A 25181-nucleotide genomic window follows, 5' to 3' on the forward strand; every position below is an offset into this window, starting at 1 on the left:
TATATAGAACTTTTTTGTTTACAAATTTTTTTGTAATAGATGGGAAACATTTTTTTCTTTAACTTGTAAACTTTTAGTTATGTTTTTTTTATTTTTTATTTACAACCATGTCATTGCAGTACATTGTGTTTCTTAGTGTAAGGGTCTATTCACATGGCAGAATTCTGCAAGCGGAAATTCAGAAGTGTGTACAGACTCCAATCCCTTTGAACCCTGCACTAAGGGGGCAGACCTGGGGGGGGTCTTTCTTACACCTGTCTGCCAAAGACAATTGTGTCTGGGAAAGAGAAGTGGGGAGAATTGGGAGACAAAGGGAGCCCCCTCTTTCTATGTAAGGCCTTGTTTACACGGAAGATTAAAGTGGCAGAAAATTCTGCCTCAAAATCTGCACAGAATCTGAAATCCATGCCCCCATTGATTTGAATGAAATAATGCATGCAAAACTATCCACAAGGCACTTTTTGAAAACTATGTTGTGTTGTCGAATTTCCTATTAAAGTCAATGAAAGATGGATTTTCGTTCAAAACTCCAATAACTTGTATGCAGAACTTGTCACGGTTTACATATTGAAGGCTCCATTAGGATATATATGTGTCATAGGGGGTTGTCCTTCATTACCCAAATCAAAGAACTGCTTTGGAGGACTCAGTGTAAGGACTGGATAAAGTAGGCTCAGCATAGAACTGTAGTACCTGGCCACTGTAGGAGAAATATGTAGGCCCACCAGCTTCCCCCACAAAGAACAACTGATAGTCAGGAGCCAGGCAAGTGCAGGTATACTGCATTAAGAAAGGGACCATATGGAATATAAGTGCCCATGCACACAAAAATAAAATTCAGCAAAAAATTTCCAAAAGAAAATTTTGAGCGGTATCCACTTGTAGCAGCCTTCCAGTATGTTCCCTTAGTCGATGGAACTGTTATTTCTGTTGTAAAATTCTGCACAAAATAAGTGACAATTTTTGATGGCGCAGATCTGTGGCATGGGGTGTGATGCAAAGGGCAGATGGATGACCCTAGGGGCAGATGGAATTAACCCCTTGTATTCGTGATACCAGTGATGGTGGTTTATCCTCAATACCACCCGAAGGTATACTGCTGGATCCTGGGCTAGGCACGTGGGCAATAATGACTCCGACGCCAAGTTACGTACAACGGTAGCTTTACTGAGGTTAGACAGGTGGAAAAGTCTATACAGTTCAGCATGGCCCACGGAGGTGACCAGTGACTCAGAGACCTTAACCCCTTAAGGACATGCGCCGTAAATGTAGGCGTTGCATAGGAACACTTAGAGCACAGCGCCGTACATTTACGGCACGGCTGTGACACAAGCGCAGGAGCTGCGCTCGCTTCATTCCCGGTGGGTCCCTGCAGCTGTCAGCAGCCGTGGACCCGCCGGTAATGATGGACATCATGTGGCTGATGTCTGCCATTAACCCCTCAGGTGCCGTGAGCAATACAGATCACGGCATCTGCGCCAGTGTGGCACTTATAATGGCTGATCTGATCGCCTGCGGCCTGCATTAAATTGACTTGTGACTGATGACTGACAAGACTGTTACTGTGGCTAAATTGCATGTTTGTAGCTTGTGGCTGCAGACTGGACACACACTTAGGCAAGACTTGACTGGACCTCAGCAGGAAGCGAGAGAGAGAGAGAGAGAGCAGAGGCTCCACCCAGGGCTTTTATGAGGGAGGCTCTGGGGGGGATCCCATTGGTCACCCTTAAGTCACCTGGTCACTGAAACCGCCCTGCGCCTGTCCCGGTATATAACGGGGGGTCACGCTGTGACCCCGCATCATACCAGGTCGGTCCAGGCAGCTAATGAAAGCCGGCACCGTGGGCTAATAGCGTGCAGCACCAATCATTGTGCCACTAGCTATTAACCCTTTAGACGTTCAAAGTTGACCGACACGTTCAAAGTTGACCGCCACATCTAAAATGAAAGTAAAAGCTTCCCAGCAGCTCAGTCAGGCTGATCGGGACCATCACGGTGAAATCGCAATTTCCTGATCAGCTAGAACGCAAGTGGAGGTCTCCTTACCTGCCTCCATCGCGTCCGATCGGCAATTGATTGCTCCAAGCCTGAAATCCAGGCTTGAGCAATCGACCGCCGATAACACTGATCTTTGCCGTGTCAATGCACGGCAATGATCTGTGTAGAAGATCAGTGTGTGCAGTGTAATAGCCAATAGGGGGGCTATAACACTGCAAAGCAAAAAAAAAATTTTTTTAATAAAGATCATTTAACCCCTTCCCTAATAAAAGTAAGAATCACCCCCCTTTTCCCATTGAAAAAAAAAAACTGTGTAAATAAAAACAAACATATGTGGTTTTGCGACGTGCGGAAATGTCAGAACTATAAAAATATATCGTTAATTAAACCGCACGGTCAATGGCTTACGGGCAAAAAATTCCAAAATCCAAAATAGTGTATTTTTGGTCACTTTTTATATCATGAAAAAATTTATAAAAAGCGATCAAAAAGTCCAAATCAATATAAAAATGATACCGATAAAACTTTCAGATCATGGCGCAAAAAATGAGCCCTCATACCGCCCTGTTCGCGGAAAAATTTTAAAAGGTTATAGGCGTCAGAAGATGACAATTTTTGTGACAAAAGGATACATTTACTGAACTAAAAGGAGGCATACAAATGCATTTGTACAGTCTGAAGTACGCAAGGTATATGTTCAAGGTACAGTAAACACTGGTAGCAAAGAACCAATAGCAAGAAAATAACAACAAGAACTGGGGGGAAATGGCGCAAAAATGAGCCCTCATACCAGCCGTACGCGGAAAAATAAAGTTATAGGGGTCAGAAGATGACAATTTTAAACGTATACATTTTCCTGCATGTAGTTATGATTTTTTTCAGAAGTAATACATTTTAATTGTATGGACCTACAGATTAAAGAGAAGGTGTAATTTTTACTGAAAAATGTACTGCATAGAAACAGAAGCCCCTAAAAGTTACAAAATTGTGTTTTTTCTTCAATTTTGTCACACAATGATTTTTTTTCCCCATTTCGCCGCAGATTTCTATGTAAAATGACTGTCATTACAAAGTAGAATATAAAAATAAGCCATCATATGGATTTTTAGGTGCAAAATTGAAAGGGTTATTGTTAGGGTCCGACTGGGGGACAGGGAGATTGAGCCCTAAACTGACCCTAAAACCGCTCTCCCTGCCAACTTGCCCATCCACCCTAACCAGTGGATTGACAACTGGGCGCCGGTCCCTTCCTGAACTAAAGGGCACAAACCAGAAACATAACAGGAACATAGAACTTTATAAAAACAGATAAAGTTCAGAGGACACAGATCAGTGAGCAGCACAGGGGACACTATGGATCAGCGGTCATGAACAGAGGACACTGTAGATCAGCGGACATGAACAGTGAACAGAGGCCACTATAGATCTGTGGTTGTGAACAGAGGACACTATAGATCAGTAGTCATGTACAGAACTCCAGAGATCCGAATAAAGAACTAATAAACATATAGAGTTCAAAACACCAGGCAGGAAAACGGATAAGTCAACAGACTTGAGGAACAGACAGGAATATAGCATAATCTCCCAGAACATCCAGAAGACACAAAGTCCCCATGGACCAGAAACAGGGATCTATCGCTAATCAGGAATATACGCATTCCCTTTGCAAAACCTCCAGTAGACACGAGGTCCTCATGGAAAGGTAATAGGGATGCCTAGATACACAGGATATAATATATATATTATATATATTAGAACACTGTTCACACTGAACACAAGACAGGAATCGCAATCCCTCAGAAGACCTCCAGTAGACAGGATTGGCCCCATGGAGCCGAAACAGGGATGCCTAACATAGGACACTGTTCTCACTCTACGCACAAACTGGACACTCCACTCCACTATAGGAGTAGCCATTAATAATAAATCCAAATAGACTACTGGCCAGCAGCACACTCCACCATGTGGTCAGGATGCTGGCCCAGTAGGAAAACAGAAATATAAAAACACAGAACTTTACATAAACGGATAAAAGAGAAAAGGCAATGTGAACAGACACTTAGTAGAAAGGATAAACAATCCTAAAACCGACTAGAAACACAGCTAAAAATCCACTAAGCGCAAGCCACATAACATAGGCTAAAACCACAAAATACAAAGTGCATGCTAAGGGTGCGTTCACACGGAGTAATTCAAGAGGAATTTAATCGAGTAATTCCTCTTGAATTCTCTGCTCCAAATTAATGCACATCTCCTCTGCCCACTGACTTTAATGTTATTTCTGCTGGCCTGTTCACACTGCGGAAATTCTGCTAGCAGAATTCCGACGCTGAATTCCGTTCCGCTTGAAGAAAGAACATGTTCATTCTTCAGTCGGAATCCGCTAGCAGAAATCAATTGAAGTCAATGGTAAAAAAAAAAATTCCGCCAGACATCGTTTTCGCGCGGAATTCGCACGCAATTCACGGGCAATTTGCGCGGAATTTGAGCGCAATTTGAGCGCAATTTGCACGGAAATGGCTGAAAGACCCTTCACTTCTTTCTCTCCCATGTCCGCGCACAATTCCATGCAAATTGCGCGTGAATTTCCCACAAATTTCCAGTGAAAAAAATTTAAATGTTCCGCCCGTAAATTTTTCAGCATGAATTACTCTCCATTTACTCCATGTGAATGCACCCTAAAACAGAAATAGATTAATAGCTCAAATAGGAAGCGTTTCACCCAAAGCCTCCATTAGCAGCATGGCAGTAGCAAGATGTAATGAAGTCAGGATGAAATGAAGTCAATCACCACTACAGAGGCTAGGCTGGGATGACTTTAAATAGACACACCCTAAAAGCTATTGGCTAATAGAGGCTGAAAAAGCCAGAGATATTAACTATTCCCTGACCAGGAAACATAAAACTGTTCACACACACCAAATCCAATAGCTGTGTGTGAACACAGACCAGGACAGACATGACAGTTATGATTTTTAAAAGGTAAGGAGGAAAAAATGAAAGTGCAAAAACTGAAAATGCTGGGTCCCTAAGGGGTTAATGCCCTTATGAATGTGTCTATACAGACTAATATGGAAGGGCTAATTGCCAACTTAAGAGAGGATATGGTATCTATAGCTGAGCGTACCAACCACTTAGAATTGAAAACTGCAGAGTTAACCTCTTTATATAATGTGGTGGTGGAAACAGTTAACAATATGGAGCAAGAGATAAAATACCTGAAAAATAAATTAGCAGAAAGTGAAGATCGCTCTAGAGGCAATAATTTGAGATTTCACAATATTCCAGAGTCTATTAAAGCAGAGGATCTGGAAAATTATTTGACAGATATGTTCTCATCCCTGCTCTCAGACGCCTCCTACATTGATCTTATTATTACCAGAGCACATAGATTACCGAAACCTAAATCACTACCACCGGAAACAATAAGGGATATCCTGATACGCATACACTTTTTTCAAACAAAAGAACATCGACTCAAAATTTCCCAGGAAAGGACTAATTGGCCAGAGCAATATAAGAACATTATGATATTTCTGGATTTATCCGCGCAAACTTTAGCGAGAAGTAATGGAAAAAAGTCAAAAGCAAGAAGAAGAAAAAAGGGGGGGGGGATAAAGGAAATTAATGGAAGGATTAATGACTATATACGCTTACTTTAAAAGAGAATTCAACTTGAGAAAACACAGACCTGGTCGCACATCCACAACATGCACCTTGATCTAATGCTTCTCAGCAATATTTATTAAAGTAACAGGTTGTTAGTGTACTTTAAAAGAGGAAGGGGGGAACCCTCAGCTACTAAACCACTAGGATATTTTGCGCCTTAGTATAGGCAACCAGTGAGATAGGATATCTCATAGCCTCCAAGTTGGGAAGATTCCAACTAGAGTGAAGGTTGATGTATTTTTTTCTTTTTTGGTTTCCTTTTAATTTTCTTTTATGTGGGTATTTTTCTTTCTTTTTGTGTGTGTGGCTGTTGTATGGTTTTGGGAAGGGTGAAAAAGGTGTTAGCTATAAAACCTATCAGGTAGTAACAGAGGGGAGTACTAGAGAAAGGTTACAATGCTTTATTTCAAATACTCTTAAAATAAAGATAATTAAGGCCCATAGTTGTGTACAAAAAAATACATCGGCTAAACTAACTGAAAAAATGCAGGAATAAAAATGACACTGCAATTTACATCATTGAATTGTAAGGGACTTTATTCACCTTTTAAAAGGTCATTATTGTGGACTGAAGCAAAGAGGCTTCATACAGATGTTCTTTGTCTCAAGGAGACATCGCCGAGGGAAGGATGCCGATCGACTCCAAAATCAGTTATTCCCGTGTGTATTTCAAGCAAATGCTAGCTGTAAAAAAAAGGGGGTAGCCCTGGTGTTTGGGAAAGCATTGACAATTACTGATCCAATAGTAGAAGCAGATAAAGAAGGCAGGTATCTTATTGTTAAATGTAAAATTAATAATATTGCATATAACATAGCCATAATTTATGCCCCTAACACAAAACAAATGACATTTTTACAAAGTGTTATATCAAAATACATTTTTTAAAAATTATTTTTCCTGGATAACCCGTTAAGGGAATAAAAATAGGTGTGACAGAACACCATATATGCTTATTCGCAGATGATATTTTATTGATGGTGGAGAACCCGATAAATCCCTACCAATAATAATGGAAATTATAAGTAACTATAGTAATATCAGCTATTATAAAATGAATATAGACAAATCAATAATCCTACCTATTAATTTAGATACAATAGAGAGACTTAAAGGAACGTACCCATTTACTTGGGCAGAAGAATTTATAATATATTTAGGGCTGCGACTTACAAGATCTCAGTCAAAATTTCATGAACTCACAGCTACAGAAAAAAATGTATCAATTTTCTAAGGTACCGACGTCATGGATGTGATGGTTGGCAATTACGAAAATGTTTGTTACCTAGAATAATGTACTCGTTTATGAACTTACCGATCTTATTTCCCCTGATTATAATGAGGAAGTTACAAGCATCATTGATGGGGTTTATTTGGGCACATAAAAAAATGGGGTTTATTTGGGCACATGAGTGCATAACTTAGGGGTTAAAACCTCCAAAAGGGCAGTAAACAGATGGACATAACATTACATACCAAAAAACAGGGCATACAGTGTAATAGCAGAAGAGCAGGTGTGACGCCAATCCTACTCTGCTGCTATTACACTGTATGCCCTGTTTTTTGGTATGTAATGTTATGTCCATCTGTTTACTGCCCTTTTGGAGGTTTTAACCCCTAAGTTATGCACTTTTAAAGGATTGGACTTCACATGCACTTTATCCATTGTTTACACACATGAGCAGGTAGTGTCGCCCCTTTGTTTAGTCTCCCTCAGTGGACTTGTTCTCTCCCTTTTTCCCCACATGTTTTCATCACTATGATATATGTATTTTAAATGAAGCAATAAACATTCTTATGTCTTAAACTTTATCTGAATGACTCCATAGTATTTTGTTTTTATCCACTTGTTCTGGAGGTCATATATGAAGCTCTACACCAAAGTAATTTATATACCTTACATATAGGTTTTTCTTACCATATTATCCCCTTAAGGACCAAGCCCATTTTCCCCTTAAGGACCAGGCCAATTTTATTTTTGCGTTTTCGTTTTTTCCTCCTCGCCTTCTAAAATCCATAACTCCTTTATATTTCCATGTACAGACCTATATAAGGGCTTGTTTTTTGTGTGACCAATTGTGCTTTGTAATGAAACCTCTCATTTTACCATAAAATGTACGGCAAACCCCCCCAAAAAATTTTTTAGGGAGGAAATTTATACGAAAACCAAAATTTTGCACATTTTGGAGGGTTTTGTTTTCACACTGTACATTTTACGGTAAAAATTACATGTGTTCTTTATTTTGTGGGTCAATACGATTAAAATGATACCCATGGCTAGATACTTTTATATTTTTTTACTGCTTAAAAAAAATCTAACTTTTTGTACAAAATCAGCAATCTAAAATCTAAAAAAATGTGACAAAAAAGCAGCATTTGTGGACTTTTTAAAATTTTTTACGTTTACGCCATTCACCGTACGGGATTATTAACATTATATTTTGATAGTTCGGACATTTACGCACGCGGCGATACCAAATATGTTTATTTAAAAAAAATCTTTTACGCTTTTTGGGGATAAAATGGGAAAAACAAACAATTTTTATTGGGGGAGGGAATTTTTCAATTTTTTTTTACTTTTTATTTTTACATTTTTACATTTTTTTTTTACTATCTATAGCAATCCTTTGATTGCTAATACTGTTCAGTGCTGTGTATAGGACATAGCACTGATCAGTATTATCGGCTATCTCCTGCTCTGGTCTGCTCGATCACAGACAAGAGCAGAAGACCCCGGGAGATGGCCGGAGCCAGGTGAGGGAACCTCCGGTTGTCATGCTGGATGATCGGATTCCCGCGGCAGCGCTGCGGGCGATCCGATCATCCAATCAAAGTGCCGCAATGCCGTGACCTGTATTGATCACGGCATCTGAGGGGTTAATGGCGGACATCCGCGCGATCGCGGATGTCGGCCATTACGGGCGGGTCCCCGGCTGCTGCTAGCAGCCGGAACCTGCCGTGTATGACGCGAGCACCCTTCCGATGCTCGCGGTCATACACAGGACGTAAATGTACGTCCTGGTGCGGGAAGTCCCGCCAAACCAGGACGTACATTTACGTCCGTGGTCGTTAAGGGTTTATAATAATTTTTGCTTTGTTGGTTTGTTGCTTTATGTTTTCTACCCTATCTGTTATAGAATACTTACTACCCCATACTACTCCATTATCTGTGGAAGAGTGGAGTCAAGGGATTGAATGATTTAGTAATGAGTAGGAAACTATTGCCCTTTAATGAAATTTGTAAAAAAAAATATGAGATATCGTCAAGAGAGTTTTAAAAAGTGGGATAATATAGAAATATCTGGATTTAAATACAATAAATACTTTGTTGCATCCTGAAAAGATAAAGGCGGTATTTCTATTGCTTACCACGAGTATCAAACTAATATCAATGATCAGTTATTTAAATTTAAATCCAAATGGGAAAGGGATTTGGGAAAAAGGTTTTCTGAGGAGCAGTGGTGTTAGACATATCACTTGCTGATAAAATTATCCAAATGTGCCAGTTATTTGGAAAACTCAAGAAAAATGTTATATAGATGGTATCTCCCCCCAGCACGAATGAAAAACATTTATCCAAGTGAGGATGATAGGTGTTGGAGATGTGCTAAACAAAAAGGGACATTATTGCATATATGGTGGGAATGCCTGAGGATCCAAATATTTGGGATAATTATATATATATATATATATATATATATATATATATATATATATATAAATTCCTGCACAAAATATTGGGAATAGAACTAGAATGGAGTCCAGAATTTGTTTTATTACAAATAGATTTAAATAAATATACATCATATGTAGCATTGATTATATATCATGGAGGAAGTTATTGCCTCAGTGAGTTATAACTGAGGTATGGAAGGTATGATTGCAGAAACAATATGCACGGTACATATAATAAATATAACCAAATGTAAGCATTTTGGGGAGAATTTGAAGAAAAGAAGTAAAGAAGAATGGATGGGTGCTAGTATGGATGGGTGTATAAATGTATATGAAATTACTGTATGATATTATTTAAGGTATCTAGGAGATAAGAATAAGTAGGAAAACTTTAAGAATAATTATTATAAACGAGAAGAACAACTGTATATAATGAACGACAAGAGAGAATATGTTTAAAAGGTAGCTCATTAGTGGAAATAAAGCTGCTATAAGGATAATAATGGTAGAAATCTTGTATGTATTTATGTGTTTTGATTTTGTTTGATGGGGTAGGCAGAGAAATGGAGAATATCTACCTCCATGCTTGTTTGTAATGGAAAAGAAAAAATCATAAATGAAAATGTCATGTGAAAAAAAGGAACCGTCCAGAGCAGTATAGGTTTGCTATGGGGATTTGATTCTACTCCTATTCCTAGAGGTAAAATAGGCAGCTGCCTAGAGCGCCCTCATGATGGGGGCGCCGCTCTGCTTGCTGCAAGAACGTTCGTAGGCAGCCAGCATCCGAAGCAACCGCCGCTCAAAGCACCCGCCCAGCCAGCACCACTTTTGCATCCCCTAACCGAACCCCCCTCCCCCTTCCGTACCATAATAATCTGCATTCTTCAGCCTGCTAGAGGAGCGCAATGCCACCTCCAAGGCAGACAGGCAGGTCAGGTCTGTCCAGCAATCAGACATTGCGCGCACCTCCATACATCTGCCCCAACCTCCCGCCTCTCCTGAGCGATCACGTCTGTCCCCCTCAGAGGAGTATTGCTTTCAGCAGCAGCGTGCTCCTCAGAGACAGACAGGCATGATCACTGATGTCCTCTGCCTCATGACATCACAACTCCGTCTCTGCCACCACTTGAGCTATACAGGACAATGATGGCACTACTAACAGCCGATGGGGGCTTGTGTGCGGATTCTCACAGCATGTACAGTGCACGATTATGTATGTTTGTTACAGTGTGTTACCCCAGTAGTAAGGGGATTACATGAGAAGGAGGATTGTTACAGTGTGTCAACCCAGTAGTAAGAAGATTACACAAGGAGGAGGTTGTTACAGTGTGTTACCCCAGTAGTAAGGGGATTACATGAGAAGGAGGATTGTTACAGTGTGTCACCCCAGTAGTAAGGGGATTACATGAGAAGGAGGATTGTTACAGTGTGTCACCCCAGTAGTAAGGGGATTACATGAGAAGGAGGATTGTTACAGTGTGTCACCCCAGTAGTAAGGGGATTACATGAGAAGGAGGATTGTTACAGTGTGTCAACCCATTAGTAAGGATATTACATGGGGAGGGAGTTTGTTACAGTTTGTCACCCAAGTAGTAAGGAGATTACATGAGGAGCGTTGTTACAGTGTGTCACCCCAGAAGTAAGGTAATTACATGAGGAGGGTTGTTACAGTGTGTCACCCCAGAAGGTAATTACATGAGGAGGGTTGTTACAGTGTGTCACCCCAGAAGTAAGGTAATTACATGAGGAGGGTTGTTACAGTGTGTCACCCCAGAAGTAAGGAATGAATCGTGTCTGTAAGGAAAAAACAGCAGAGCTTTTTTAGAACTGCCCCAAGTCTTGACACCAATCCCCACATACCACTCCAGAACGGAGCCACTCACTATGTTAATCACAGAGTATTACAGCCGCTCCCGTCTGAAAAGGAAGGCCCCGGAAGGAGACCCACCAAGAGAGGGTGCAGAGGCAAAGGAAGGAACAGAAAGGTCCAGCTTACAGACACCAAAGAAAAACAAAAAGCTCCATTAAGGATTTTTAATCTGTCCTCTCACATACTTTCTAAAACTGAAAGGGAGGTTCTTAATAAAAGGACTGTCCTTTTGTCCATCAGAAAATATCAACGAGGAAACTCACCCTAGCACGGCACTTTGAAATATTGAATAAAAATCCCTCAAATGTCACAGGGACAAATCACAAACACTATAACCCTGGACCCTCCTCCAATTAATATAAATCTAAAACCAAAGTCTACTTTCTACCCCCTACACCATAGGGGGCATCATTTGGACACATTCTTTTCATTGGTGACCCGTGACTTTAGAACCATTAATGTCAACAATCAGTATAAACATAATTTGAGTAAAATACAAACCAGAGCAATCAAATCCTTGGCTACAAATCCAGACATTGTAATACATAATGTGGATAAAGGTGGGGGAGTGGTCGTTCACGACAGAAACACACATGTCACTGAGGCATTGAGAATCATCGCAGATCCGGTATACCATGTATCGCTACCAAATGACCCCACTAAAAAATTCACAGTGCCATCATTTGGTGGACAAAGCTTTTGAAATGGGAGTTCTCTCTAAAAAACAGAAAGAATATCTAAAGGTAAAAAATCAGAGAGTAGCAGTGTTCTACCACCTGCCAAAGGTCCATAAGGACCTGGATAATCCACCAGGACAAACAATAATTTCAAGCGTCAACTCCTTAACAAGTAACCTCTCGCATTATGTTGATCTTCTACTCCAGAAGCATGTGATCCAACTCCGCTCATATTTGAAGGATACACCTACCCTAATAGAACTTACTTTTGGAAGACCATATATGGGACGAGGGATATAGATGGGCCACTTTAGATGTTACCACCCTATATTCCAACATCCCACATGAAAAAGGTATCAACAACATCTCAACAATTCTAGACTCAGATCCGTCCATGCCAGCTGAACAAAAAAGGTTTGTGGTAGCCAGCATTGCCTTTATCTTATCAACTGACTCCGGAAAGTTAAACAGATTTGTAAATTACTTCTATTAAAAAATCTTAATCCTTTCAATAATTATCAGCTGCTGAAGCTGAGTTGTTGTTTTCTGTCTGGCAACAGTGCTCTCTGCTGACATCTCTGCTTGTCTTGGGAACTGCACAGAGTAGCTTCTTAAACGGGCGGTCCCCGAGACACGTGTCATCAGAGAGGACTTAAGATTTTTTTCGGGTGTCTGGGCATGCTGGGAGTTGTAGTTTTGCAACAGATGGAGGCACCCTGCTTGGGAAACACTGCCATAGCAAACCTTCAGGAGCTGTCCAGCACTCCGGGACTCACCTCTGGCCACGTTAGGGTTAACAAACCCCCAGCGCGTCAGGCCTGATGCTGACATCACTATGGCACATGCGCAGATGATCCTCCGGAGCGAGGACCAACTGCGCATGCGCCCATCACGGCATCCGATTCGCCGAAAGCAGCCCAATCCATATTCAGCTTAGAAGAAGCTGAAAGTAAGGAGGGTGCGCGCTGATGACGACCGAGGATTCCGTCACGCGGGAGGCTGGCACGTACGGAGCGAGGGGCAGGGCGGCCTCCAACACACCACCTTCCACAGTGACGTCCCGGTGGCAAGATGACGGCGGAAGAAAAGAAAAAAAGTGGTTGAGGCAAGGCAGGAAGCAAATGAAGAAACCAGCTTCCGGGTCTGGAAAAAAGGTAAGTAAAACACCACATACAGAACCGTTAGCAACATGAAAAAAAGCCATAATAACATATAGCCACATAACTAACTGCCAAAAGTAGGTTAAGGCAGTGGAGAACCCCTTTAAGAAAATGCTAATCCACGGAGCAGCGGGAAGGACAGGTAAGTCCCTGTTCTTCCCCGGCAACTCATCTGCAGCCCGTGATTACATTGCAGAGCTGCAGATCGGTCCCCTAGACCCCAGGGATTAACTGGCATTTAATATTTAAATGGCGCGATCACTATTGATCACGCCATTTAACCATTTCATTGATGGACATCGGAGCTTTCGACTGTGTTTTCGACTATAACTTTTTTATTTTTCTGTATACAGGGATGTATGAGGGCTAATTTTTTTGCACCGTGATCTGTAGTTTTTTTATTGGTACCATTTTTGTTTTAACCTCTTAAGGACCCAGGGCGTATGGATACGCCCTCACACCCTGGGCCTTAAGGCCCCAGGGCGTACTAGTACGCCCTGACGTTTTCCGGTCTCTGCCGCGCGCCGGACAGAGATCGGAACCGGATGCCTGCTGAAATCCTTCAGCAGGCATCCAGGGCAAACGCCAAGGGGGGCCATGTAGGCCCCCCATGTCGGCGATCGCCGCAAATCGCAAGGGAAATCGCCCTAGCGATCTGCGGCGATACCGGGCTGATCGGGTCTCTGGGACCCGACCACCCGGTAATTTCGCATGATCCCGGCTGTCACAGACAGCCAGGACCATGCTGAAGTATCGGAGCGAGGTGGCAAGCCTGCCACCTCCTCCTATACCCTGCGATCTGTCGGTTAGTTAACCGACCAATCGCAGGGGGGGGGGGGGGGGCGGTTACTTCCTCCCGTCCTGCCCGGCCCCTGAAAGTCCGGAGAGGACGGGAGGAAGACCGGAGGACGCTGCAGGGGACGGGGGAGTGCTGGGGACCGGCCCCGGTACTTACCTCGTCCCTGAAGTCCCAGGTCCCTGCGATGAAGGCGGCGGCGGCGACAGGTGAGTAGATCTTCAGCCGCGGTCGGGCCCTTTACAGCAATGCACGTCGCCGTAAAGCGACATGCATTGCTGTAATAGGACCCTGTAAACTACAACTCCCAGCATGCCCAGACAGCCCTTGGCGTCTGGGCATGCTGGGAGTTGCAGTTTTGCAACATCTGGAGGTCCACAGTTTGGAGACCACTGTGCCCTTCCAGATGTTGCAAAACTACACATCCTCAGCATGCCCTTACTGTCCAGGCATGCTGGGAGTTGTAGTTCTGTAACATCTGGCCCTTCAGATGTTGCAGAACTACAACTCCCAGCATGCCTGGACAGTAAGGGCATACTGGGAGTTGTAGTTTTGCAACATCTGGAAGGGCACATATTGGGAACCACTGTATTAGTGGTCTGCAAACTGTAGTCCTCTAGATGTTGCAAAACTACAACTCCAAGCATGCTGGGAGTTGTAGTTCGGCAACATCTGGCTCTAAAGATGTTGCCGAACTACTACTCCCAGCATGTTTGAGAATGCTGAGAGTTGTGGTTTTGCAACAACTGGTGGCACACTGGTTGGGAAACATTGTCTGTTTCCTAACTCAGTGTTTCCCAACCCGTGTTCCTCCAGCTGTTGCGAAACTATAACTACCAGCATGCACTGATAGACTGTGCATGCTGGGAGTTGTAGTTTTGCAACAGCTGGAGGTCCCTCCCTGTGAATGTACAGGGTACTTTCACATGGGCAGGGGCTTACAGTGAGTATCAGGCTGCAAGTTTGTGATGCAGCAAATTTTGCTCGGCAGCTCAAACTCGCTGTAATCCCCCGCCCGTGTGACTGTACCCTAAAAACACTACACTACACTACCACAAAATAAAATAAAAAGTAAAAAACACTACATATACACATACCCCTACACAGCCCCCCTCCCCAATAAAAATGAAAAACGTCTGGTAAACGTCTGCAAAACAACAACTCCCAGTATTGCTGGACAGCCGTTGACTGTCCAAGCATGCTGGGAGTTTTGCAACAGCTGGAGGCACCCTGTTTGGGAATCACTGGCGTAGAATACCCCTATGTCCACCCCTATGCAAATCCCTAATTCAGGCCTCAAATGCGCATGGCGCTCTCACTTTGGAGCCCTGTCATATTTCAAGGCAACAGTTTAGGGTCACATATGGGGTATCGCCATACTCGGGAGAAATTGCCTAACAAATTTTGGGGGGCTTTTTCTCCTTTCACCCCTTATGAAAATGTGAAGTTGGGGTCTACACCAGCATGTTAGTGTAAAAAAAAAAATTTTTTACACTAACATACTGGTGTTGCCCTATACTTTTCATTTTGACAAGAGGTAAAAGGGAAAAAAGCCCCCAAAATTTGTAATGCAATTTCTCCCGACTACGGAGATACCCCATATGTGGGCACAAAGTGCTCTGGGGGCGCACAACAAGGCCCAGAAGGGAGAGTGCGCCATGTACATTTGAGGTGATTTGCACAGGGGTGGCTGATTGTTACAGCGGTTTTGACAAACGCAAAAAAAAACTAAACCCCACATGTGACCCCATTTCGGAAACTACACCCCTCACGGAATGTAATGAGGGGTCCAGTGAGAATTTACACCCCACTGGTGTCTGACAGATCTTTGGAACAGTGGGCTGTGCAAATTAAAAATGTTGTACAGACCACTGTTCCAAAGATCTGACAGACACCAGTGGGGGTAAATGCTCACTGTAACCCTTGTTACGTTCCTCAAGGGGTCTAGTTTCCAAAATGGTATGCCATGTGGGGGTTATTTTGCTGTCCTGGCACCATATGTGCTTCCTAAATGCGAAGTGCCCTCCGAGCAAAATTTGCTCTCAAAAAGCCAAATATGACTCCTTCTCTTCTGAGCATTGTAGTTCGCTCGTAGTGCACTTCAGGTCAACTTATGGGGTACCTTCATACTCAGAAGAGATGGGGTTTCAAATTTTGGGGGGTATTTTTTGCTATTAACCCTTGCAAAAATGTGAAATTTGGGGGGAAACACCCATTTTAATGACATTTTTTTTTTTTTTACGTATGCAAAAGTCGTGAAACCCGTGTGGGGTATTAAGGCTCACTTTATTCCTTGTTACATTTCTCAAGGGGTCTAGTTTCCAAAATGGTATGCCATGTGGGTATTTTTTGCTGTCCTGGCACCATAGGGGCTTCCTATATGGGACATGCCCCCGAGCAAAATTTGCTCTCAAAAAGCCAAATATGACTCCTTCTCTTCTGAGCATTGTAGTTCGCTCGTAGTGCACTTCAGGTCAACTTATGGGGTACCTCCATACTCAGAAGAGATGGGGTTACAAATTTTGGGGGGTATTTTCTGCTATTAACCCTTGCAAAAATGTGAAATTTGGGGGGAATCACACATTTTTGTGAAATTTTATTTTATTTGTTTACATATGCAAAAGTCGTGAAACACATGTGGGGTATTAAGGCTCACTTTATTCCTTGTTACGTTCCTCAAGGGGTCTTGTTTCCAAAATGGTATGGCATGTGTTTTTTTTTGCTGTTCTGGCACCTTAGGGGCTTCCTAAATGCAACATGCCCCCCAAAAACCATTTCAGAAAAACATACTCTCCAAAATCCCCTTGTCACTCCTTCGGTTCTGAGCCCTCTACTGCTCCCACCGAACACTTTACATAGACATATGAGGTATGTGCTTACTCGAGAGAAATTGGGCTACAAATATAAATATACATTTTCTCCTTTTACTCCTCGTAAAAATTCCAAAATTGGGTCTACAAGAACATGCGAGTGTAAAAAATGAAGATTGTGAATTTTCTCCTTCACTTTCCTGCTATTCCTGTGAAACACCTAAAGGGTTAAAAGGCTGACCGAATATCATTTTGTATACTTTGGGGGGGTGCAGTTTTTATAATGGGGTCATTTGTGGGGTATTTCTAAGATGAAGACCCTTCAAATCCACTTCAAACCTGAACTGGTCCCTGAAAAATAGTGAGTTTGGAAATTTTGTGAAAAATTGGAAAATTGCTGCTGAATTTTGAAGCCCTCTGGTGTCTTCCAAAAGTAAAAACTTGTCAATTTTATGATGCAAACATAAAGTAGACATATTGTATATGTGAAATTTTTTTTTAAATATTTTGAATATCCATTTTCCTTACAAACAGAGAGCTTCAAAGTTAGAAAAATGCAAAATTTTCAAATTTTTCATAAAATTTTCTAATTTTTCACCAAGAAAGGATGCAAGTTACCATAACATTTTTTTTACCACTATGTTAAAGTAGAATATGTCACGAAAAAACAATCTCGGAATCAGAATGATAACTAAAAGCATTCCAGAGTTATTAATGTTTAAAGTGACAGTGGTCAGATGTTCAAAAAATGGCTGGGTCCTAAGGTGTAAAATGGCTGGGTCCTTAAGAGGTTAAAGGAGTTCTCCAACTGAAATCTTTAATCCCCCGCTGTGCCCGGGCTGTAAAACTATACATAATAAACTTTCACTTACCTGCCTACGATCCCCCGTTGTTCCGATATCGCCGCCCGTGCTCTGGTCCCTGTCAGCTTCCTCTTCCTGCGGGTCGGTGACTTCCCTCTGTGCTCAGCCTATCAGCGGCCGCGATGGAACATTGCTGCGGCCGTTGATAGGCTGAGCGCAGAGTGAAGTCACTGACCCGCAGGAAATGGAAGAGACCGGGACGGCAATATCAGAACAACGGGGGATCGTAGGCAGCTAAGTGAAAGTTTATTATGTATAGTTTTACAGCCCGGGCACAGTGGGGGTTAAAAGTTTTAGCTTAGAGAACTCCTTTAATGGGACTTTTTGATCGCGTTTTATTATACTTTTCGGATCAATATTATGCAATTAAAAATCTGTATTTTTGATGTTTTTTTTTTTATGTTTATGCCGTTTAACGTGCGGGATGATAAACATTATATTTTAGTTGTTTGGACATAAAATGTTTTCCTTTTTAGTAAAATGGGAAAATAAGTGTAATTTTGTTTTTTAATAGGGGAGGGGGTTTTATATGATTTTAGAGACTATTTTTATTTTATACTGTTTAAAGGGGTACTCCGCCCCTAGACATCTTATCCCCTATCCAAAGGATAGGGGATAAGATGTTTGATCGCGGTGGATCTCGGCTGCAACACCCTTCTGTCATTACTGCACAGAGCAAACTCACTCCGTGCGTAATGACAGGCGATACAGGGGCCGGAGCATCGTGACATCACGGCTCCGCCCCCTCGTGACATCACAGCCCACCCCCTTGATGCAGGGCTATGGGAGGGGGCGTGACCATGACGTCACAAGGGGGCGCAGCTGACTCCCACAGCGCTAAAACAGCTTTTGGAACATTTAGTTCTGAACGCTGGCCAGTGGAGTACCCCTTTAAGCAGCTTGACCCCACCCGTGGACACTTGCATCTTTTGGAAAAAGTGGTTAAAAAAAAACATCTTTTCAATTGATACTGAGGTCCTGGTTTTTAATTTACAAGTACTGTCATCTATGTTAGGGTTTCTGCATCTCAATTAGTGAAATGATATAAAAAAACATTGTTTTTGATACATATACAATAATAATAATCATAATAATGGAAAATATCCTAAGCACAAAGGTCTGGTGCTAGACTAGAAGTTTCCAATCCTTCCTCGCAATAGTGGTAGAATATGTTTTAGTACTATGCCTAAGGGGTAAATTGCACTGATGCCTCCTCATGGTCAATATAGAGACAGATAAAGAGCAGGAACAGGTGACAAATCAGTGAAACTGCTGCCCCTTGCAGGTAGCAAAAGGTGCTGCGTGAGACAAAGCTGCCACTTCTCATGGGCAGTGTGACCCTGTAGGTAGTACAAACGGTGTATCGTACCATATTTTTTGTGCAGTTTTATTTTTATCAAAATAGTACTTTTTTTGTTGCATTGTTCTCAGACACATGTAAGGGGCATTAAAGGGGTACTCCGGCGCTTACTCCAGGCTGATTCTAAACGGTGAGGCGTGCAAGATCACGGGGGTCCCCAGCGATCAGGCATCTTATCCCCTATCCTTTGGCTAGGGGATAAGATGTCTAAGCGCCGGAGTACCCCTTTAAAGGGGTACTCTGGTGGAAAACTTTTTTTTAATCAACTGGTGCCAGAAAGTTAAACAGATTTGTAAATTACATCTATTAAAAAATCTTAATCCTTCCAGAACTTTTTAGCTGCTGAATACTACAGAGGAAATTATTTTCTTTTTGGAACACAGAGCTCTCTGCTGACATCTCTGTCCATTTTAAGAACTGTCCAGAGTAGGAGAAAATCCCCATAGCAAACATATGCTGCTCTGGACAGTTCCTAAAATAGACAGAGATGTCAGCAGAGAGCACTGTGGTTATGATGTCAGCAGAGAGCTCTGTGTTCCAAAAAGAAAATAATTTCCTCTGTAGCATTCAGCAGTTAATAAGTACTAGAAGGATTAAGATTTTTTAATAGAAGTAATTTACAAATCTGTTTAACTTTCTGGCACCAGTTGATTTAAAAAAGTTTTCCACCGGAGTACCCCTTTAATCTCTGTGTGGCACACACTTCAATAGTTTAATGGTTGTATACTTAACAAAAAAAATTAAAAAATTTATACATAACATTTCCATACTTTTTTTTTGTTACTGGGCCAAAAGTCTGTTGTTTCATATTAACTTTATACGCTATAGTGAGATCAGGACATCCAGCATTCTGCAGCATACATTCATATGTGATGTGAATAGAGCTTTACCCAATATATACTGCACAAATGTTCCCCACCACTCTCCAGCAAGCTTAAGATAGCACATTAATAGGATCTCACTTACCTCCTGACTCCAATCCAATTGGACAAAATGAGAATAAAGAGGAGTGAATATGATTTCATGTACATACTCCTTTTATTGATACAAAAACAAAAAGTTACATATCCTGCAAACATTGGTTTCAGTATTATGGATAGGCAGCCATCTTCCCTGGTAATCACTCACAAATGCATTGCTGTCTATGGAGATGACGCAATGCTGAGTGGTCCTAGCGCCGGCATCTTCTGCCGACACCCTCTGTCTGCGGAATTTCTGCCAGAAATTTTCGGGGCAGACATTCTGCATGAAATACACTGAGTGAACATAGCCTTAAAGTGCTCTGATATACTTAAAGGGGTACTTCACTGGCCAGCGTTCGGAAGATTTAGTTCCAAACGCTGTGTGCGCGCGCGCTGCAGGGGTTGGCCACGCCCCCTCGTGACATCAGGCCCCCTCCCATAGACTTGCAATGAGGGGGTGTGGCCTGGCATCACAAGGGGTCTTGGCTGACCCCCGCAGCACGCACACAGCGTCCTGGACTAAATCTTCCGAATGCTGGCCAGTGGAGTACCTCTTTAATAAGACTAGTCATTTGCTTACAATCACTGATATTGTACAATGCAGGTGACTACACATTCTATATAGGAGATGGTCCCTACAATACTCTTGCGTGTTATTGGACAGGCAGCTTCGGTTATCTTCATGGGTAATAGTGACCGCATATAATCATGAATTGCCCCATGACAGGGTATTTATTTCTGAAATTTAAGAGTGAGAAGATATGGAAGACAAGAAATACACGTAACTGTAAGGGCACTGCACGACTGCTACATTCACTTACATTCTTAATAGAGGATCCAGAAAAATTAACCCAAAAATAAAAAGGTGACATTCTGGTTTCTATGCTGGACACATATGTAGATTTATTCCAAAATAGATGGACAATGCAGAATACCCGGCCTGTAAATGAGGAAAACATCTTCAGGTGCAGATTTTTGACAATAAGAAGCCGGTTAGACACCATAAGGATCAGTACATTGGCTTCTGATATTGTGATGTTTGTCCAACCACGTGTAACCGCTCCCAGATCACCAAATGATGGAAACATTCGGAGGGTCCCAATGTCTCTGCAAGGAAATTGTGCAGGAGGGGAAAACCCACTGTTGGAAAGTGGACACTCTATAGCAGTGGTCTTCAAATGGTGGACCTCCAGATGTTGCAAAACTACAACACCCAGCATGCCTGGACAGCCAATGGCTTTTGAACTTTTCAAGTTAAACTTTTTCACTTTTTTTCCCCCACATTTTTATGGAATATTGCAATGGCAATATATTGCAGTGTACTGTACTAGTATTGCAGTGTACTGTTCAATTACATATCTATTAGGCTGGGTTCACACTACGTTTTGTAACTACGGTTCCCATATACGGCTGGGAGGAGGGGGGCGGGGCTTTATCGCGGCACCCGCACTCAGCCGTATAGAGGAACCGTATTTAAATGGATGTCTATGAGCCGACCGGAGTGAACCGCAGCCTCCGGTCGGCTTCGTTTTCAGCCGTATGCGGTTTCCCGACAGTAGGAAAAAAAACACGTTTTTGCCTGCGGTCGGGAAACCGCATACGGCCGAAAACTAAGCCGAGGCTGCGGTTCACTCCGGTCGGCTCATAGACTTGCATTAAATACGGTTCCCGAATACGGCTGAGCGCGGGCGCCGCAATTGAGCCCCACCCCCAGCTGTATACGGGAACCGTAGTTACAAAACGTGGTGTGAACCCAGCCTTATATTGGTCTCCAAAACTACAAACTTCCAATACTCCCAGGCATGCTGGGAGTTGTAGTTTTCCCTCATCTGGAGGTCCACAGGTTGGAGACCACTGTCCTATTAGACCAGCCAACGGCTGTCCGGGCATGCTGGGCGTTGTAGTTTTGCAACACCTGGAGGCACCCTGGTTGGGAAACACTGTATTAGACCCTGCTTGTAATAGGAATATGATTACAGTAGGCTGGGAGCACAAGGCCCCCGGCGGCCATGACAACCTAATATAATCCCACATTTGCATTATATAGGGTAAGGGGCACTCAAAGGCTGGAAGGGATGTATTAATTGCAATATCTAGGTCAGTGGTCTACAAACTGTGAACCTCCAGCTGTTGCAAAACTAGCATGCCTGGACAGCCAAAAATAAAGCCCAATGTAACAAAAAAAAGAAAATAATATTCTTTAACAAATAATAAATAACAAAGCGATGAAAATAACCTTATAGCTTTTAAATACATGTCAATGGAGTAAACTGTTCTGGAACTGGTGAACATTAATAATCAAGTATAATAATCAAAATGGCTGAAAAATCTGTGTTTCGATGTCCAGCATTACATTCATAGATATATGAGTTATGATCAAACCTTTACAATCGAGGGACCCTTATGAGACATAAAGTTGGCCCTTTACACCCTCAAACTGTCAAGAGCCAGAAGAACTGCCATACCTAAATGTGCATCTTTATGGGGTAAAAGAGAGGCGTCAAGGGGATATTTATGGGGTTGTCCTGGAGTTTTCTCCCCACTGAAAGGGGGTGGGCTGTGTGGCTGGGGCATGTAGTATATTGCAACTGGCACATAAGGGCAGAACCATGTGTCTATTGGCGATAGTTTCAGGGTTCCTTTAGAGCAGTGGTCTCCAACCTGCGGACCTCCAGATGTTGCAAAACTACAACTCCCAGCATGCCCGGACAGCCAACGGCTGTCCGGGCATGCTGGGAGTTGTAGTTTTGTAACATCTGGAGGTCCGCAGGTTGGAGACCAATGCTTTAGAGTGTTTCTCAACCAGTGTGCCTCCAGCTGTTGGAAATCTACAACTCCCAGCAGCCGTTTGCTGTCCAGGCATGCTGGAAGTTGTGGTTTTGCAACACTGGCTTAGACAACACCTCTTTCTTAAAGGGGTCTCCCAACAGTAAGCTGATCACGGGTATATGGCTTGTGGGTGCCCCAGCTGAAAACCAACAGAGAACTAAGCAGCAAGTTCTATTCAGTTCCCAAACTGGTACTTGACAGGAAAAATTCAATAGTGTCACCACGCTAGCCTGTTGGTACAGTGGTGTAGTGCTGGTGACACTGATGATAACAATTCTTACCTGTCCTTGATCTGTGGTCCCGTTTTCCAGCTATCTTCCTCCGTTTCTTCCGTTCGGGCGGTGGGCTTGGGGCACGGGCCGAGCTTCCTGACGTCACTGCTGCTGTTTCCCCTGGCCTGCTCGCAACGGGGCTCGGTAGAGAAGCAGCAGCGGTGACCAAGCCAGCCACTCAAACAGAAGAAACAGAGGAAGATAGCGGGAAAACAGGACCACGGATCGGGGTGCAGGTAAGTATGGTTATCATCAGTGTCAACCGCACTACACACTGAACTATGTTATGTTACCAACAGGTTAATGCAGTGACACTGATGACAGTTTTCCTTGAGGCTTATTATCAGGGTGCCCTTTGTCATCAATGAGCCAGTCCTGGTGGTGCCAGGTTCTCCAAGGCAAGAGAGAATTGGCCTAGCTGTTCTTCAAGGTGTTTAATAGCCAAGGGGTTCTACACTGGACAGGCCCTTTAAAGTACTCTAGGCACATTACTTTACATACCATTGGAATACTGAAGAGTTTTATCAATTACTCCGACTAAACCTGAGGTATACCTGGACTAAAAAGCAGCAATTGTGTGGAATAACCTAACATACATAACAATGCACTCTACTGTGGGATATGCAATCATGGCAGACAATTCTTCCTTCCCAAAAGCATGCAAAGCCGGAAATGGAGAGGATTAAAGGGTTACTCCACTGGCTAGTGTGGAACTAAATGTTCCGAACGCTGTTTTTGCACTGCGGGAGACGGCCACGCCCCCTCATGACTTCACTGCCACGCCCCCTCAATGCAAGTCTATGGGAGGGGGCGTTACGCCCCCTCCCATAGACTTGTATTGAGGGGGCGTGCCTGTGAAGTCATGAGGGGGCGTAGCCGACCCCCGCAGCATGAAAACAGCGTTCAGAACATTTAGTTCCATGCTGGCCAGTGGAGTACCCCTTTAACCAATAGCAAAACTTGCTGGGAAAGGTGAGGCCCACCAGGAATCCAGGGGGAGATTTATCAAAAGCTGTGCAGAGGAAAAACTGATGAGTTGCCCATAGCAACCAATCAGATTGCTTCTTTCATTTTGCAGAGGCCTTGTTCAAAGTGAAAGTAGTGATCTGATTGGTTGCTATGGGGAACTGGGCAACTTTTCCTCTGCACAGGTTTTGATAAATCTCCCCCCCAGTGTGTATGTTGGACATGCAGAGGTGCTCCACTTGAAACTATTTATATAAAAATGGACTTACTTTGACAGTAAGGCTGGTTGTTAGGGCCCAGGTTTATCAAACTGTGTGAGAGAAAAAATGGAGGGATTTTCCCACAGCAGCCAATCACAGCTCAGCTTTCACTTTACCTCAGCTTTTTAGTTGAGCTGTGATCGGTTGCTGTGAAAAATAAAAATAAATAAGTAAATAAATCAGTCCACTTTTTCTCTCAGGCTACATTCACACCTCGTTTTTACGTTACAGGTGCCGGATCAGGGGCAAACCGGGCTCTCCCGTATCCCAGCCGGACCAGTGTTGAAATCCATTTACTTTAATAAGCCGACCGGAGTCAAACGGTGACTCCGGTCAGCTCATTTTTGACCCGTATGCGGTTTCCTGACTGGACCTAAAACCGTAGTATACGTCCAGTCACAAAACCGGATACGGGTCAAAAATGAGCCAATCGGATTCACAGTTTGACTCCGGTCGGCTTATTAAAGTAAATGGATTTCAGCACTGGTCCGGCTGGGGTACGGGAGAGCCCGGTTTTGCCCCTGATCCGGCACCCGTAACGTAAAAACGAGGTGTGAATGCAGCCTCACACCGTTTCATAAATCTGGGCCTAGTTGTCTGACAACCCCACAGAAAAGTCTAGTTGTTAGGTAGTGAATACCTAGCAACCAGGCAGACATAACTCCTTTACTCATCTCAGCCTGCGTTATTTATCAGATTTTTCTAAATATACATTTACGGTCTATTCACACGTACAGTATTCTGAGCGGATTGGATGCGCAGGATTTTCTGCTGCAGATCTCAAAGTAAACTAAATGACGGAACACAGCTTGAAATCTTGCGCACCATTTCTGCGCAGAATACTGTACGTGTGAATAGACCCTTAGGTGGTAAATCTCTATACCGCAGGACACATGTACATCAATGCAAATAAAACGCACTGTCAGCACTTATACAATGTTATATATATAACTGCCGTCACCCACACAATGGCAGCCTCCACTTTTTACATTCAACGTATCTAAGGCTGAGTTCAC

The 25181-nt window shown here is 42.9% G+C and overlaps 1 protein-coding gene across 2 annotated transcripts in view; it reads right to left on the reverse strand.

Annotated features, from left to right (window-relative positions):
* Positions 1 to 24378, reverse strand: part of FAM228B (family with sequence similarity 228 member B) — an 88684-nt gene extending 64306 nt beyond the window's left edge. Inside the window, exons 1-2 of one of the 2 annotated variants that reach the window (XM_056564343.1) lie at positions 24175 to 24378; positions 20660 to 20778 (exon numbers count right to left, since the gene is read on the reverse strand). The gene's annotated coding sequence lies outside the window, so the exon portion shown is untranslated. The remainder of the gene's footprint in view (positions 1 to 20659; positions 20779 to 24174) is intronic. The other variant, XM_056564344.1, reaches the window with a different exon arrangement.
* Positions 24379 to 25181: the final 803 nt, after the last annotated feature.

The sequence above is a fragment of the Hyla sarda genome, chromosome 3 (assembly GCF_029499605.1).
Source record: "Hyla sarda isolate aHylSar1 chromosome 3, aHylSar1.hap1, whole genome shotgun sequence".
Classification (NCBI taxonomy): domain Eukaryota; kingdom Metazoa; phylum Chordata; class Amphibia; order Anura; family Hylidae; genus Hyla; species Hyla sarda.